Raw genomic sequence first — 18,919 nt, 5'->3', positions numbered from 1 at the left:
GAAAACTGACTTGATGAGAAATCAAGAAACAATAAAACAAAACCAAAAGAATGAAAAAAATAGAAGGATGTGAAATATCTCACTGTATAAACAACTGGCCTGGAAAATAGATACAGGAGAGATAATTTAAAAACAAATATTAGACTATCTGAAAGCCATGATCAAAAAAAGAACTTAGACATTATCATTTAAGAAATTATCAGGGAAAATTGTCCTGATATTCTAGGACTAGAGGGTAAAATAAAAATTGGATGAACCCACTTATCACCCCCTAAAAGACATCCCAAAATGAAAATCCAGAGCTCCCAGGTCAAGGAGATAATATTGCAGGCAGCCAGAAAACAAAAACCAAAGCAAAACACCACAAATAGCAAAAAAAAAATGATTCAAGTATTGTGAATCCACAGTCAGAAAGACACAAGATTTAATAGCCTCTACTTTAAAGGATTGGAGGTCTTGGAATATAATAATCCAGAGGACAAAGGAGCTAGGTTTACAACCAAGAATCACCTACCCAGCAAAACTGAGTATAATCATTCAGGGGGAAAAATAGATATTCAATGAAATAGAGAATTTTCTAGCTGTTAAAAACATCTTCTTTTTGGTGGGGAGGTGAGGCAATCAGGGTTAAGTGATTTGCCTAAGGTCACACAGCTAGTAAGTGTCAAGTGTCTGAGGCCAGATTTGAATTCAGGTCCTCCTGACTCTAGGGTTGCTGATCTATTCAGTGCACCACCTAGCTGCCCCCATACATACATCTATAAACATATGCTTTTCTAAAGAGATTCTTCCCCAATCTTGTTTTTATGTTCATGCATATCTTGTTATTTCTATTTCTCCTAACTCTTTACTTTACTTCTACCTGCTACCTTGTCCTCCTATTACTTAACCTCCCCTCCTCCAGCAATCCCTTCCTTATCCTCCCATTCCCCTAAATCTAAAAACCCTTCTATACCCACCTTTAAAGCTATTCCCTCACCCTCCACTCTAAAGACCCCTCCTTTTTCCTCTCCCTCCTCTTTATCCCCTTAGAGTTTTATTTCTTTTTTAAATTTAGAAGACTTTCATACTCTTCTAGATGCATATGCATTTTCCCTTCTTAAACCCATTCCTGATGAAAGTAGGTTTCCAGAACTAACAGCCCCCCACCCCAATCTAATTCCTCAGTATTGGTTCTTCCTCTTGCACCTCAATTGTATAGGATAGTTATTCTTTTAGCTGTTTTTGAATGGTTTTACTTTTTAGAGTCATCATATTCAGGTCTACTCATATCTTATAAGCTACCTAATTTCTAGTAACAATCTTAGACATAGGTTTCACATTTGCCACACATAAAAGGTAAACATTCTGTCCTTATTTGGTCTCTTGTAAATGGTCATTGGTATGTACCTTATATTTCTCTTGGCTCTAATCTTCTATTGAGGTTAGTTTATTATTATTTTTTTTACAGAGTCCTGGCAATCTGACAATTGATCAAATGTCCATTTTTTTCCATTCAAAATTAGGTTTAGCTTTGCTGGGTATGATATTTTCAGCTGAAGGTGCAGTACTTTTGTTCCTCAATATATAGTGTTCTGAGACTTACAAACTTTTAGTGTCGCAAAAGCTAGGTCTTTAGTGATTCTAATTGTAGTACCATTATATGTAAATTGTTTTTTACTTGTTGCTTGTCCTATTTTGTCCTTAACCTTGGGACTTTAGAATTTGACTATAATATTCCTGTGAATTTTCCTCATAGGACCTTTTCCAGGTGGTGAATGGTAGATTTTTTCCTACTTTCCCCTCTTGTTTTAATGTTTCAGTACAATTTTCTCTAATTATTTCTTGTATTATTGTAGCAAAATTCTTTTTTTGATCAGAACTTTTAAGTAGTCCAATTATTTGTTTTCCTCTTCTTGATCTGTTATGTAAATCTGTTGCCAGTTCTGCGGTATGGGGGATGTTACCTCTGGCCTCTGATCCTCTTCAGTTCTCTTCTCTGAACTTGAACTCAAATCAAGAACTACATCATCCTGTAAGTGCCCACCACCATTTGTATCCTGCCCCACTGCTTCTGCACTTACTGCTTATGTGCTGGTTCCTTCTCGCCTCCTCTGTAGCACAGTTGGGTTTGGAATTCCTTGTCAGCAAAGAGTCCCTATTTCTCACCCAGGACAGATGCCCAACTCACCTCATTGTCTGGGGGGTGAAAGTTCCTGTGACTAGGACCAAGGCAGCCTCCAAACTCAGCTAACCCCAAGGCTTGCTACTTGTTTAAGCAGCTTGCTGCTTGTTTGTTAGAAGCAGACCCTAGCCTGGAGGTATTTACTCTTCACAGGGAGGAAATCTTATCTTGGCAGTTTTCTTCTGGTCTTCTCTATTTGTCCCAGGAGGACCCCTGTTATGCCCTTACTCTTATTTATTTCACCTACTTTCAAGGATTCTTGATGAAAAGATCAGAATTGAATAGAAAATTTGGCTTTCAAATACAAGACTCAAGAGAAGTATAAAAAGTTAAACAGGAAAGGGAAATCATAATGGACTCAGATTCAGATAATACTTGTATTGCATAAGAACTTTCTCATTATTAGGACAGTTTGAAGGAGTATACATACATACATACTTGTGTGTGTGTATATATATATACATATATGTATGCATGTTTATGTATATCTATCTATCTATTTATTTTTATAGACAGAGGGCAAAAGTGTGAGTTGAATATGAAGTGATGATATCTAAAAAAATAAAATTCAGAGAGGGATGTACTGGAAGAAAGGGAAAAGGAGAGGTAGAATGGGGTGAATCATTTCACATAAAAGAATCAAGTAAAAGCTTTTACCATTGAGGGGAAGATAAGGGGAAGTGAGTGAACCTTACTCCCATTAAAATTGGCTACAAGAAGGAATAACATACACACTTAAGTGGTTATAGAAATCTCTCTTACCATATAAGAAAGTAGAAAGGGAAGGAAGTAAGAGGAGGGGGATAATAGAAGGGAGGGCAGATTGGGTGAGGGATTAGTAAGAAACAAAAACTTTTGGGGAGAGACAGGGTAAAAGAAGAGAGAAAACAGGGGTGGGGAAGGGAGGGAGGAAAATATAGTTAGTAATAGTAGCTGTTAAAAAAATTGAAGCAAGTTTCTCTGATAAAAGCCTATTTTTCAAACATATAGAGAACTAGGGACATCTAGGAGTCATGGTAGATAGAGCACTGGCCCTGGAGTCAGGAGGACTTGAGATCAAATCCTGCCTCAGACATTTGACAAGATTAGCTATGTGACCCTGGGCAAGTCGGTTAACTTGGATTGCCTGTTCAAAAGACAACAAAAATATAGAGAATTAAGTCAAATTTATAAAAATAAAAGCTATTCCCCAATTGATAAATGGTAAAAAAAAAAAGATATGAACAGTTTCAGATCAAAGCTATCTATAGCCATATTTTTTTTTAAAAGGCTCTAACTTAATATTAATTAGAAAAATACAAATTGAAACAATTTTGAGGTACTACCCCATACCTATTAGATGGGCTAATAGAAAAGAAAAGAAAAATGACAAATGTTGGTGGAGATGTGGGAAAAAATGAAACATTAATGTTCTGTTGGTTGAATTGTGACCTAATTCAACCATTTCGTAGAGCAATTTGTCACTCTATTCAAAGGGCTATAAAACCATACATACCATTTGACCTAGCAATACCGCTATTAGGTCTGTATCCAAAAAGAGACAAAAAACAAAAAGGAAAAGGACCTGTATGTACAAAAATATTTGTAGCAGCTCTTTTCTGGTGGCAGAGAATTGGAAGTTGAGGATGCCCATTAATTGGGGAAAGGTTCAGCAATTTGTGGTATGTGATTGTGATGTAATACCACTTTGCTATAAGAAATGAGCAGGATGCTCTCAGAAAAACCTGGAAAGACTCACATGGGCTGATGCAAAGCGAAATGAACTGTGTACAAAGTAACAGCAATATTGTAAGAAAATCAGCTGTGAATGGCTTAGCTATTCTCAGCAAAGCAAAGATCCAAGACAACTCTGAACGACTTAGGATGAAAAATGCTATTAAACCCCAGAAAAAGAACTGTCTGAATACAGATTGAAGCATACTTTATTTTTGCTTTCTTTATTTTTCTTGAGGTTTATTTAAAATTTGTTTTTCAGTCTATGTTTTCTTTCACAACATGGCTATTATGGAAATGTTTTGTACGTCTACACATGTACAACCTATATTGAATTGCTTGAGGGGGGGTGGGATGGAAAGAAGGGAGACGATTTGGAACTCAAAATTAAAAAAAATAAATTTTAAAAGTTGTTTATGCATGTATTGAGAAAAAATAAAATACTAAACAAATTAAAAACAAAAGCAGAAAAAAAGAAAGGACCTCAAAAAATGATATAACAAAATTAACCAAGAACATTAGTTCTTCCATAGAAGAAGAAACAAATGGCAGCTCTAGAGGCAGAGAAGTGTTCTAGGATGGAGCTAGGATAATTTGTTCAGTTTGTGTGTGTTACTTCTCTTGCTATGGGAGAGGGAATTTGTATGAGAGCAAATTCCTATATATATGTATGTATATATATATATATATATATTCCTATATATAGTCTAGGGAGAGGATTTTCCTAGTTATTTTCCTTGCTCATCTATTTTAATTAAAAGTCTTTTATTTTAAATTAATGTAAACCATAGTTGGTCTGGTTAAATCAAAATATTAGTGACTATTTGTTAGCTGTGTATTTGAATAGATGTTGACCCAAAGCATTCTTTGAACCTGAGTGTAATTGTCAATGATCCATCATTGAGGAGTAGATAGGGTACATAATAATTCATTCATTCATTTGCCAGACAATTATTAAACATATATTATGTGCCAAATGCTGTGGTAGTGTTTGGGGGAAGTATATAGAAAAATGAGATATATTGAGTCTTCTCATAGAACTTACAATCTAGTGGGACATATATATGTTTTATGTCATCTCTCTTTTTTGATATATGTGTATATGCATGTATATGTATTCATCATATGCATTCACAAGAGAGGTACAGAGTATTATTTGAGGCTTGGCATAAGAAAGATATAGAATTTTTTGGAGGAAGAAGTATTTGAGTTAGACTCTGATAGTTGGGTAAATGGAGATGGGGCTAGGCTTAGGAGAAGGTGATGGGAAAAAAAAACATTTTATGTCTAGGTACTTTGTGAGTAGAAACTTAGATGTGGGCAGTTTAGGATGTATCAGAGGAATGATGAATGGTTGCTGCTGTTTGTTCGACTTTCTCAAAGAGGACCATGACATGAGGAAGGTTATGCCATGACATGCAAGTGAATTGGATTTAAGTGAGGGAGGGCTGTGCATGGTCCAGTTTGTTTGACGCACACTATTCAGAGTGGTGGGAAGTCACATGGTATAAGGCTAGAACTTATCCACAGCATTCAGAACTTCTTCATTTCCTGTAACTGATGGTTTCATGTATGAATGGTATGGTTGTGACTGATGAAGCACCTGTATTTTCTTTGTGTTAATTGTTAGGCCACAATTAGTGAAATGAGCAGAGAATAGATCCATATCTTGTTTCCTCTCAGCTTCAGAGGCTTCACTGAGTGTACAATCATCTGCAAACAGAAAATCATGCACCAACACTCCCTTCATTTTAGTCTTGCCTTGTAGCCTTTTCAAGTTGAAGAATTTACCATCAGTGTGTTAGCTGATTTTGATGCTGTGTTTGTCCTCATTGAAGGCATTTGACACCATGGCTGAAAACATTATGCTAAAAAGCATGGGAGCAAACACACCGTCTTGTTTCATTCCATTGGTGCCTGGGAAAGCAGGAAAGCATTGTCTATTATCCAGAATCCAGACTAGCATGCCATCATGAAATTGATGTACAAAGCTGATGAACTTCTCTGGGCAACCAAATTTTGACATAATTTTCTGCAAGTCCTCATAACCTGCAATACGGCTTCTGAATTTCCCCATTTTTTTTTTCAGTCGGACTAGTCTTGATGTTTGTGAGTGTTCTGACCTAGATGAGCAAATGCAGTGCTATACACCAAATCTTTGAAAGCTGCCCACTTCTTTTCTGCTCCACTGTTGCCGACTGTGTGTTGGCTCAACTTTCCCTCCAAGTTAGCAACAAATTTTTCCTCTCAGAGAAGAGCCTTAATCTGTTGACATTAATTCTTCTGGTAGTCATTTTGCCTTGGGGACATCACTTTTGTGGAATTCAAATATTTACCTTGAAGAAGATAAGCCCATGATCAGTCCAGCACTCTGCACCACACATTGCCTTCTTCACTCACATTCTGCTGTCTCTTGTTCTTATAAACACATAATCTATTAAATGCCAATATTTGCTTAGAGGGTGCATCCACAAAGTTTTATTGTATTTAGGTAAATGGAAGACAGAGGTGGTGATAAGAAGGTCATGAGATACACAAGTCTTCAGTAGTAATTGGCCATTGCTATTGCTGTTTCCAACTCCATTCCTTCCTAGGAATCCCTGCCAAATCTGGCAGTCTGAACCTACTCTAGCATTAAAGTCACCCAGGTTGATAAGCTTGTCTTCTTTTGGCACAGCTCTTCTTGCAAAAGAACTCAGCATGTATTACATCCAAACAGCATCCCTGAGTGAAACAAGACTGGCAAAGAAGACCAGCTTACTGAAGTTGGAGCTGGATATACATTTTTCTGCAATAACTGTAGTGAAGGGGAGGACCATGAAACTGGCATTGGTTTTGAAATCAAAACTAATTTAGTAAACAAGCTTGTATGGGTACCAAAAGGATTGAATGGTAGGCTCATGACATTGTGATTTCCACTTGCAGGAAAACACCATTCCACCATCATCAGTTCCTGTGTTCCCACCATGACTACCCTGATGAGGTCAAACAAAATAAGGCTAGAAATAGGGTGGTGCCAAACTCTGGAGAAGTGTTGGTCTGGTAATTGAATGGGAACATTCTAATCATTCCTTCTTACCACAACAGACCTTAACAACAAGGCAAAGGGTCGCATAGTATTGAATTATTTCTGGGCTACAAATCCAGGACTTGGATGTTATATACCATATCCTTTAGGGACTATTCAATATCTTAGACCTGGGTTAGAGAGAATACTATATAAGCAATATTTTTTTTTTTTAGCATCTACAATCTTGCATCCCTCCTTTTGGTTGGGAGAGTCCTTCTTGACTCCACCCCCTCATTGCATTCCTACTAAGGCTCATGCTAGCATGTGGGGGAAAGCGAAGAAGTTAGGAATTGGGGACAAGAAGAAGAGATATTGTCAGAGTCTGAAAGAAGGTACCTAGGGTATAAACTTTTAATTTTATCCTCCTTTAGCTATAGTCATCTGCAGATAGCTTAACATGATATCTTTGCAATATGAGGTAGGACATTGTAGTTAAGGGTCATGAAAAGGAGAGCTGAGTGAGAAGTGGTGCTTCATAATGAATAAAGAGCTGTTTTTAGAGTCAGGAAGACCTGTATTTAAATCCTGACTCTGACAACAAACTGGCTGTGTGACTTTGAGGAAAACTTTTAACCTCTCAGTGACTCAGGTAAATCTCATAAGCTACAGAGTAGGTATGATCTGAACTAGAGATGCAATGAGGCTTTTTGTCTTGTTTTGTTTTACTTTTCTTTCTCTCACTAGCACTTAGTACTGTACCTGGGACATAGTAGGCACCTAATACATGCTTGTTAACTTGATTTGGGGTAGCCAGGTGACACACTGGATTGAGTGACAAACCTGGAGTGAGGAAAACTCATCTGAGTTCAAATCTGACCTCAGATACTTACTAGCTGGTGAGACCCTGAGCAAATCACATAATCTTGTTTGCCTCAGTTTCCTTATCTATAAAATGAGCTGGAAAAGGAAATGGCAAACCACTCTAATATCTTTTGCCAAGAAAATCCCAAATGCGATTGTGGAGAGTTGGACATGACTGATAGACAACTCAATTAAACTTGATGTGACTCTCCATATACCTACAACTAACTTTAGGTAAGGGAAACATAAAACGATGAGGTGTAGGGTTAGGGGTGCTTGAGACCCCAAAATACCAACACACCAGGTCCTGCTGAACAAATTTGACTCAAGTCTTCTCTCAGCCAAAGAAAAGCAAAGTTTATTAAAGATTCACCATAATGGGTAGACTCTTAAGGAGCCTCAGTATCTATGAGGCTTACACAGACAAGTGGGCCAGAGTCATCTAACACAGAGTGTCTGTGCTAGATCATTCTCCCACCTTTCTCCTTCCATGGAGGCAAGATGGGTCTGATATACAGAAAGGTTATTGGAGGAATCTAGGGGTGTTCTAGAGGAGGAGTTTGGGAAGGGTCTTCAGGAGGGGTCAGATGAGGTCAGACTCCAGTAATGAGTTTGGGGAGGGTCTTCAGGAGGAGTCAGAAGAGGCAAGACTCTAGTAATGAGTGATTAAGGGTGGGAAGTTGCTGGAGGCTACCTGGAGATGACAGACAATGGTGGGCTAGGCCAGTTCAAAGGTATAACAGATTTGGGTATAGGGTGTAACAGATTTGGATATAGATATTTCAGGAGGATCAAGGGTGGGAAGTTGCTGGACAAAGGAAGGCTAAGCTAGTAACAAAGATTTGGGCAGAGCCACAATGTAGGGCAAATGCCTCACCTGGGAAGACTCAAGGAGAACTCAAGAGAGTTCCCAGAGCCAGTACCTCATCAACTATATCAATGAAATCACATCTGGTTAAAAAAAAAAAGAATTAGACTGGATCTTAGAGATCATCCAATCTGTTTTTCACATTTTATAAATGAGGAAAGTGAGGTTTTGAGAAATGAGGGGACTTTCTTAAAATCAAACAGTAAGTTTATGGTAGAAAAGACGATACTGGAAGCTGGGCCTCTTGACTCACAAATCTATTCTTCTTTCCCTTACACAATACTTCTTCTACTATTTCATCTCCTACAAATCCCCTTGGGAAGTTGGGGGTAGGGGGATGGAGAAAAGAAGCCATTCCTGAGGCAGTGAGAAAGTCCTCAGGGAGCTATTTCAGTTTAAGATCAGGAGAAAGGATCATCTTTTGCCCTTTGAAATCAATACCTGTTTGATCAACCTGGTAAATAAGGCTGGGGTCTCATTGTAACCTGAAGGAAGAGGAAGCAAAGTGATGTACCTAGTAGGGGACAGCATTAACAGGGCTAGGCATGTGTTAGCCTCTCTCTGGAGCTGAGCAGATGAGCACAGGGCCTCCTTGGAAGATACTGATCCTTCAGGGTTTGGCTCTGGTCTCTCTCTGCATTGCCTGTGAGGGTAGAATGCTAATAGGTTTGCTTTCCCACTTGTGCTTACTCACGCAAGAAGTGTGAATTCTCCCTCCCCTCTCATCCCTGGAAAATGTTCCTGCTTGCTGAGTTTCTTTCCACGTGGACTAACATGTCTCGATACCTTATTTTTAAAAATTTAAAGCAGGTGTAAAGCCAATGTAAATGACATTTCTATTTGTGAAGAGAACAGTCTTATTATTTTATTTATTGCTTTCTGAGCAATCTTTATTTTTTTCCCTGTAAGGATTTAACAAGCCCTAACAATCTTGGTCCCTGGACCTGTCCCTCTTCTTATCTGAGTAAAGATATCATGGTACCATGGAAAGAGGCCTGGATTTGGAAGTTAGGGGAAGAGGATTCACATTCCATTTCTCTTATTTGTTGCTGGGGAAACTGCCTTTATATATCCCATTTAGAGGCATGCTACCTGCATGACCTTGGACAAGTCACTTAAACTCTCTAGACTGCAGCCTATCTGTAAAATGTGTTTTCCCAGATTATATAGAGCTCCCTTACAATTCTAGATCTATGAACCTATACAACATGTAGCCTTGGGAAAGTTTCTTCTTTTCTCTTTGTCTAAATCTCATTTGCAAAATAAGGGGATTAGACTAGCTAATCTTGAATAGCTCTTTCAGTTCAAAATCCTGTGAAATTTAGGCCTAGGATTCTTTATTTCCTGGAGTTCTCTAGTCTGAAAATAATGCTACCTAACTTCATATAGAGCTCTGGAGTTTGCAAAATACATGTATTATCTCGTTTGATCCTTACAATGACCCTGGGCAGGGGGATAGGTACTTAACAATTTTTACAGATGAAAAAATTTGAGGTGAGAAAGATTAAGTGACTTTCCAGGAGGATTCACTCTGTCAGTAAATGCCTGAGACAGGATTTGAACTCAAGTCTTCTTGAATTTAAGTTCCATTTTCTATACCATAAGCCACTTGGCTACCCAAATAAAGAACAAATAAGTCTCCCTTTGTTGAGGTTTAAGGGTGCTCAAGTCCCCAAGATATCAACATGCTGAGTCCTGCTGAATGAATTCGACTCAAATCTTCTCTCAGCCAAAGAAAAGTAAAGTTTATTAAAGGTTTGCCATAATGGGCACACTCTTAAGGATCCTAAGTATCTGTGATGCTTGTGTTGCACAAGCAGGCCAGAATAATCTGACACAGGGTGAGTCTGAGCTAGATGATTCTCAGCAACCTCATGGAGGCAAGATGGAGCTTATATACAGAAGGGGTCTAGGGGTGGTCTAGAGGAGGAGTTTGGGGAGGGTCTTGAGGAGGAGTCAAATGAGGTCAGACTCCAGTAATGAGATTAAGGGTAGGAAATAGCTAGAGGCTACCAGAAGATGACAGACAATGGAGGGCTAGGCTAGTTTCAGGGTAACAGATTTGGGCATAGGTCTTTTGGGAGGATCAAGGGTGGGAAGTTGCTGGACAATGGAGGACTAGGCTAGTAACCAAGATTTGGGGATAGTGATAATAAAAGGTTTATGGCCTCAGACAAATTCCTCATCAAGTGGGAAGATTGAAGGAGAGTTCCAGGGCCTGTACCCCATGACCTTGACTTCCTTGATGACATCTATTACTCTGAACTCCCATAGACCATTATTTGTCTCTTTATTATGGTGGTTACTTTAGAGTTTTATGGTTTACAAAGTATATTCCTCACAATTGTCCTTGTCTTATAGAAGTTTTACTTTCATCCCCATTTGATAGATGAAGGAACTGGCATACAGAGATAGAGTTTATGATCTATCCATGGTCACACAGTAAGTATCAGAGTTGGCATTCAGGTCTAGGTCATTCTAAGCTTAAGTCTAGCATTCTTCTCAGTACATCTTGGTGTACTGTTAAGGAAGGAGGTTCTAATTAAATCACCTCAACAAATGTTTATTAAACACCTAATTATGTTCTAGGTACTGTGCTTAGTGCCAATCCTCTTATTTTCTGTCTTGGTTGGGCCACATTTGGAGTGTTATTTTTCAGTTTTAGATACATTTTAGAAAAAACATAGAGAAATTATAGTGTTTACGGAGATGTGAGTCCCAATTAGTGACAGAATTAGAGTCCATATTTTATGAAGACCAAACTAAAGGGCCTAGCATTGTTTAGCTTGGAAACAAGAATATTTGGGAGTGAATGATAATTGTCTTCAAATATCTGAAGCACTAGTCATGTGGAAAAGGGACTGGAATTATCATGTATGACCTCAGATGATAAAACTAGGCACAATGACTAGAAGTTAAAATGAAGCAAATTTGGCTTGTATTTAAGGGGGAATTTTTTTTTCCTTAAAAGTTAGAGCTGTTCAAAAGTGGAATGAATGACATATGGGAGTAGGTTCCTCTTAACTAAAAATTTTCAAACTGAGGCTGGATGGACACTTTGCCATGTTTAAAAATAATTCATGTTCAGGTACAGGTTGGATTAGATGACCCCAATATCTCTTGCAACTCTGAGATTTGTTCTATTGTCCCTCTATATAGATGTGCATAGCTGAGCTCTTTAACTAGATAGTAAATTCCTTGAGGGGAGGGGATTTTATTTTAGTTATTTGTGTAAGTCTCACAGCATCAAGCACTGTACCCTGTACATGTGTGCTTAATAAATATTTGATGAACAAATGAATAAAAGCAGGAATGGCCAGAGGAATAAATAATCTATCTCCAGCATTTCCATTTCCCTGTTTGGGGACTGAGTCACATCAGGCTGCGTTAAATAAGTTTGCCCTAACTCAGGCAAAGAGGACCAAAAAACCATGAAGGCCTCATTGGACTCTTGTTCTCTAAGCCGGCACAGAAGAAAGAGATTATGGCTCCCCTCCATCCTAAGCAGTGCTACACTTTCTTCGAAGAGGGAGCTCCTCCCCATGAACATGTGTACACTGTGACCCTTGGGGTATCTGAGACTGACAGCACCACTCTGAAGGTCCCTTGTTGCCAAACTTCCAGGCAGCTACGAATCTTTCTCAAAATGAAATTAGAAAGAACAGCCAACAGGGATAATACATACAGTAGATCCAAATGTAAAATGCCTTCTTGTCCCTCAGATAAGTCTGTTCCTAGGACGAGTAACAGGGATTACATGGTAATCTTATTATACAGGGTCTGCCAAGAGACCTGCCAAGGGCAAGGGAAGGGGTCATTTTTATGTACATATTAGAGATGATCTCTTCCCCATCCCTGCTCCTCTTCTCCCATACCCAGACTATTTTTCTTTTTCCCTCTCTTGAAAAAAAAAATGAATATGAATTTAACAAAGAAAAATCAGTGGTTTAGGATTTCAGAGCCTTAGATTCTTCTGTTGATTCTGACACTGACTTGCTGGGCGACTTTTGTCAAGTCTTATGTATGACCCTATTGCTTCTCCCATTTCTGTGTGTAAAATGAAATCCAATTTAATTCCACAAGCACTTACTCAGCAACATACTGTGAAAATCCAGAAAATGATGGTTGAGATTGGCTCATCCTTTTCAGCTCTAATATTTAGTGATTCTGTTTCTGATACTGTTTTCCTGTACGTTGGCTTTTCAAGAGATCTCTTCTACTCTGCCTCCTTCCTCCACCATCTCCTAAACATTTATGCATGTGCGCGCGCACACACACCCACACACACCTTCCCTTTTCTACAGGATTCTCTCTGATTTCTAAGTTAAATCATAAAGTATTGGTATCATAACAGACCAGTTAGCCAAGAAATTACCTAGCCAATCCCCAAGAGGTGAAGGACTTAAACGAGGTGGTTTTTTAGAATTCCATAGCTTGAGGAGTCTTCCTTTTTTTTTTTTTCCTGAATACAGGGTCACAGGGAGAAAAGCAAAGAAGAGCAGATATATGTGAGGTGAAACATACATAGTACCTGGTGGATTCTATCAGAGGTCAGAGGGTGTCTGGAGGCCTAGGGAATGCTTTGCCAAATCTACAAGTGAACCAATAGAAACTCATTCAAAGAAAAGAATTGGGCGAGTATAGCAGCAAGCACTCCAGCATCCCCAGGGTGGCTGCCAACACATGTTCACAGATCTGCTTTTCTAAAGGAAAGCAACTCAAAATGGGTTAACAATCTTGCTTGAGTCAATCAAATATATCATTTACCTAGTTCAGAGGAAAAAGGTCAGCACCCTGAACTTCAGAAAATACAGACAGGTTCCAAGCAGAAGTTACAAAGAGACAGAAACATTTCAGCATACAGGCCTCCAGCTGGCTTACCATTGCATCCATATTTAGTCGCTGTTACTAGAGAGGGAAGCACCAGCATCTAGGTTTTCAAAGCTGGGGGGCTTGATGGCTGCCCAAAGTCTGGTCAAATCACACTCTTCTCAGAGTGAGTCCCAAAACAAAGCCTCACATCAGGGTATATATAGCCTTCTCCTGGCTCAGAGAATGTCAGGAACCTCTTGACCCCTTGCCCAATAACAGAGCACCAAGGTGTGGGTATTCCTGAAAACTAAGCCTCCCACCACAGGCTCCAGGTGACCCCCATTCAGCCTATTAGGTGGCAGAATATATTTTCAAATCAAAGAAGGTTCTCAGAGTCACTAAAGCTTATCAAAGTGCCTAGGGGCAGGGAAGATCTTAAATTCCCATTCCCATAACAAAGAGGGAAGCAGAAATCCACTAGAAAAACTGAGGCAATATAAAGGAAACAGTATTATCTAGGTCAGGGAGTCAGGAGGCACTGTTATTTTGCTGGATTTGGAAAGGACCTTGTGTGACTCAGGGGAAATATCCTTAAAGAAATTACTTTGCCTGATAGTAGGATTTGGATGTGAATGATTTACATTATCCAAAATGTATACAAATTCAAGATATAATCATGATATAGTATCCTAAGCTTAAAGAGACATATCTGGTGTTGATTATAAGTTTTCAATACATTTTATATAGATATTATTGATTAAGTAACCCTATAAAAAGTACTATAATAAGGCATTATCATCCCCATTTTCACATAAGTAGACTGAGGCATAAATATGTTAAGTATGTTGTTTAAGATAATTAATTTTTCTGAACCTCAGTAATCTGATATCATATCCACTGCTATTTCTATTATACCAGAATACTATTCAGTTTATGTAACTAATGGGTACAGTGGATAGAGCACTGGGTCTAGAGTTAGGTTCACATCCTGCCTCAGACACTTATTAACTCTGTGACCCTGTCCAAGGTACTTAACCTCTATCCTTTTCAGGTTCTTCAACTGTAAAATGGGGATAATAAAAGAACTATCTCTGAGGTATGTTGTGATGATCAGGTGAGAAAATATTTGTAAAACATTTAGTACAGTGTCTGGCACATAGTAATAACTTAGTAAATGCTTTTTCTTGCTCAATTTTTTTGAAAAACAATGTGGGGAAAAATCTATGGATCATTAAAATAAGTAATGAGTAATTATATTTGGCATGACAATTTGTTGTTTTGAATTAATCATTTATATACAATAATCTTTGATGAGCTTGCATATTACCCTATGTATACTAGAAGCACAATGATATTTGTTGAGACAGTTTTATGTTAAATTAAAGTCAGAGGCTCACCCAAACTATTATTTATCCACCACTGAGCTACTGTAAGTGATTTTTGAAAGAGTTTTAGCTTTGAATACAGCTAAGTTGAAATCCCCAATATGTAACTTACCACCTCTGTGACTTGGCCCATTTCCTCTTCTGGAAAATGAAGGACATTAGGTTATGTGACCTCTAAAGGTACCATATGAAATCTATAATTCTTCAATCTGGACAGTAGGAGAAATGATATTGGACTAAAGAAGGGTAGATATTTTTTCAGTTTCAAAAAAAAAGGGCAGGTGGTGTCAGCTGGGAAATGTATTTTCCAGACTATAAGCCAGTGAACTTGACTTAAATTTCTGGTAAAATTTTAGACCGAATTATTACCCTAGAAAAGAAAGTGAGACTCACAAAGGGCCAGTCTGAGTTGATCAACAATGAGCCATTCTAGATTAATTTAATTTCATTTTTTGACATACTTATTGGAATAATAAATTAGGTGAATGCTACTAGCTGTGTAACTCTGGGAAAGTCAATTAACCCCGTTGCCTCAGTTTCCTCATCTGTAAAATGAGCTGGAAAAGGAAATGTCAAACCACTGTAGTATCTTTGCTAAGGAAACCCCAAATGAGATCATGAAGAGTCAGCCACAATTGAAAAATGATTGAACAACAACAATAAACACACTGTGTGTATAGCTTACCTAATTTTTAGCAAAGCATTGAACAAAGTCACTTTTATGGTTCTTTTGGAAGATATGGCAAAAATGATGGTAAAATCAAATAGATTTGATATTGGTTGAATGGTCATAGAAAATGAGTAGTCATTAATGGTTGGATATAAATTGGGAATGAAATCTTCAGTGTAGTACTCCCATTTATCTATATTTTTCTCTGTTATTTTACATTAAGATGATCTAGGAAGTACCTGCATCAACATAAGAATTGAACCTATGGGACCTGATGAGATTGGCACATGAGAGTGTGTGTGAGTGTGTGTATACATATACATATATACACACACATATATATACATACATATATATATATATATATATATATATATATAGAGAGAGAGAGAGAGAGAGAGAGAGAGAGAGAGAGAGAGGATCTTGACAGCTAACCATAGCAAGTAAGTAGGAGAAAGATGACAAAGATGATGATCCAGGGGGAAAAAAGCAGGAACAATAAACAAAACCCTGAAAAGGACTTTCCTGAGATGTATAGGGAGTACTAAGAGATAGCAATTTCGCTGAAATTTGGAAAGGAAGGAATATCCAGAAGGAGACACTGTGGTTGTGTCAAATGCTGCAAAGAACTCAAGAAGGTTGAGCACTGAGAAAAAAATGACATTAGATTGGCGATTTAGAGATCATTACTAATTTTGGAGAGCACTTTCAGTTGAATGACAAGGTAAGAAGCCAGATTATAGCAGGTTTAGAAGATGAGAGGAAGGGAAGTAAAAATATGAAATGTAAACAACTTTTTAAGTAGTTTATCTGAGGACAGAAGATGCATAAACAACAGTGAGTGTGGTAGGATCTAATGACAGTTTTAAAGGATGGGGAAGATGTGAATGTATTTTTTAAAAAGCAGCAGAAAATGAAGTAATAGGGAGAAACTGAAGATTAGAAAGTTGAGATATTCATGGAAGACTATCTGCTTGAGAAAGGAAGTTAACAGTAAAGAAAACTAAATCAATCTTAGGTTTAATTAACAAAGGCTACTTAGTTCTAAGAAGGCAAAAGTTCCATTGTACTATGCCCTAGTCTGACTACAGTTAGATTATTTGCTTCAATTCTAGGTACTAGATTCTAGAAGCAACATACATAAAATGGAATATCTAAATAAGGGCATCTGGAATGGTAAAAAGACCTGGAAATCATGCCACATGAAGATGTACTTCATGAAATAAGAACCTTTGCCTGGAAAAGAGAAGATTGAGGAGGGACATGATAGCTGTCTTCAATTATTTGAAGGACTTCCATGTAGAAGAAGGAATAACCTTGTTCTGCTTAGATCTAGAAGTTGGAATTAGGACAAATAGATGGAAATTGCAGGCACAAATTTTGACTTAAGAAAACACTCTTTAACTATCAGAACCTTTCAAATGTCCCTGCTTCAAGGAATGGTGGGTTCTTCCTCACTAGGATCTCCAAGTAAAAACTAAATTATTTATTAGACATGTTGTAGAGAGGATTCTGGGTGAGGTCACAGTTTTATTACATAATCTTTGAGGTCTTTCTACTCTGAAATTCTGTGTTTCACATGTTCATCTCACTGTTCATTTCATTTGATCTAAGAGGTAAATCCCATTTGAATGATTTGGAAAGTTGAACTGGAAGTATAGTAGAATAATATCTACTTGTCACAGATAATCCTTTAAAAAAAATCCAGAAATTATCTAGGCTTCTAATCTCAGAGATATCCTTGACTATATGTTTAGAAGCCATATCCAATTAGCTTCTATCATGTTTATTATTCCTTTACCACATTTGTCTTGCCTCTGTTCTCCATTAATACAGCTACCATTCTATTTCTGGTTCTCATAACTGTCTAACTGGGCATTTGGACCTCCTGATTTTGTTGTTTTTGTGAAATTTAATGGCTTAACTACTATTTTTTAATAGCCAAGTTTTGAGAGGTAGTTTGATAAAATAGAGATCTGGCCTCCAAGTTAGGAATATCTAGTTTCAAGTTCTATCTTTGACACATGTGTTGGCTATGTGACCCTAGCCAAGTCACCAGTCTCTCAGTTTTCTGAGCAATTGTCCAATGCTATAAGTGATAGAGAATGTCACTACTTACAGTGTTAAAATATCCTTACTAGGATGTCCCCCCACTGATAAAATCATAGTTCATTTCCAAATAAAATAGCAAAATTGGTAAGGTATTATCTGTACATTTAACTTCTCTCTATTTTTTTCTTCTACCTCTCTGTTTGGAATGTTGGAGAGCATAAATCTGAAGACTACCATTATTCATAAGCAAAATCTTCTCACTAGAGAAAACCCTTCCAAGCCCAGGGACTTTGTTAAATATGTTACATATAAGATCTTTATTTAGCAAATATATATATATATATATATATATATATATTATATATATATCAAGAAAATCACACAGGAGAAAAACCCTATGAGTCTAATGAATGTGAGCAAACCTTTAGTCAGAAGTCTACCCTTATTGATCATCAGAGACGTCACACTGCAGAGAAATCCTGGGAATATAATGATTGAAGTAAATACTCTATCCAAAGACCTTTGCTTATTATCCCATATCAGAATTCTCAAGGGTTAAAGTCCTCCCTAGATTGTAAGCCTCTTTATCATAAATACTATATCATTTCATCTTTGCACCCCAAAGTACCTGGCACAATGGCATACACTTAGTGTTTACTAAGTATTTATTGAATTGAATTAAGTTTTAAAGAACCTGAATACAGAACTTTAAGACTGAAAGGCACTTGAGAAAGTATCTAGTCCAAAACATTTTATTCTACAGATATACAAAAATGCAAAAAATGAATAACTTGACCAATAACTTGTCCAGATCCCCTGATAAAATACAGCATTGTTTTTATCTTCTTTCCTTTTTTTTTCATTATTACAATGCATTTCCTTCCCTTTATGAGCTGGGTATTATTTTACAGGATGACTGCCACAACCAAACCATTGATGGTTTTTCCAAAACTCTTAGAAAGTGTCAAATACTTGAATAGATGACAAATTCTACATCAGAAAACCTGGAGGGAAAGATTTTATCTGTTTTTTGTTTTCTGCAGAAAATTCACTTGTAATCTGAATAGAATCAAGCAGATGTCAACAAGGGATAAAACAATAATTTCTCTTCTTCCCATATTCAATATTCATTCTTTCATTAATTCACTTTATTCATTCATCCATGCATTTATTTATACATTCCTTCATGCTTATAGGCTTTCATTCTGCTATTCACTCATTCCACTTGTTCATTTATTCATTCAACGTTTATTTAGCACCCTCAGAGTGTGTCAGTGGGGTACACAAAAAAGAGATTCAACGGAAAGAGAGCTGGATGTGGAGTCACAGGATGTGAACTTGAAGATACACAGACAAAAACAGAGATAGTAGTAAGTGGTTTTGC

This window comes from Petaurus breviceps, unplaced genomic scaffold (genome assembly GCF_028583685.1).
Source record: "Petaurus breviceps papuanus isolate PSGF00001 unplaced genomic scaffold, PetGlider_PUasm1.0 37, whole genome shotgun sequence".
In the NCBI taxonomy this organism is placed as follows: Eukaryota; Metazoa; Chordata; class Mammalia; order Diprotodontia; family Petauridae; genus Petaurus; species Petaurus breviceps.
The sequence above is the reverse complement of the archived record's forward strand: the minus strand, read 5'-3'. Positions refer to the sequence as shown.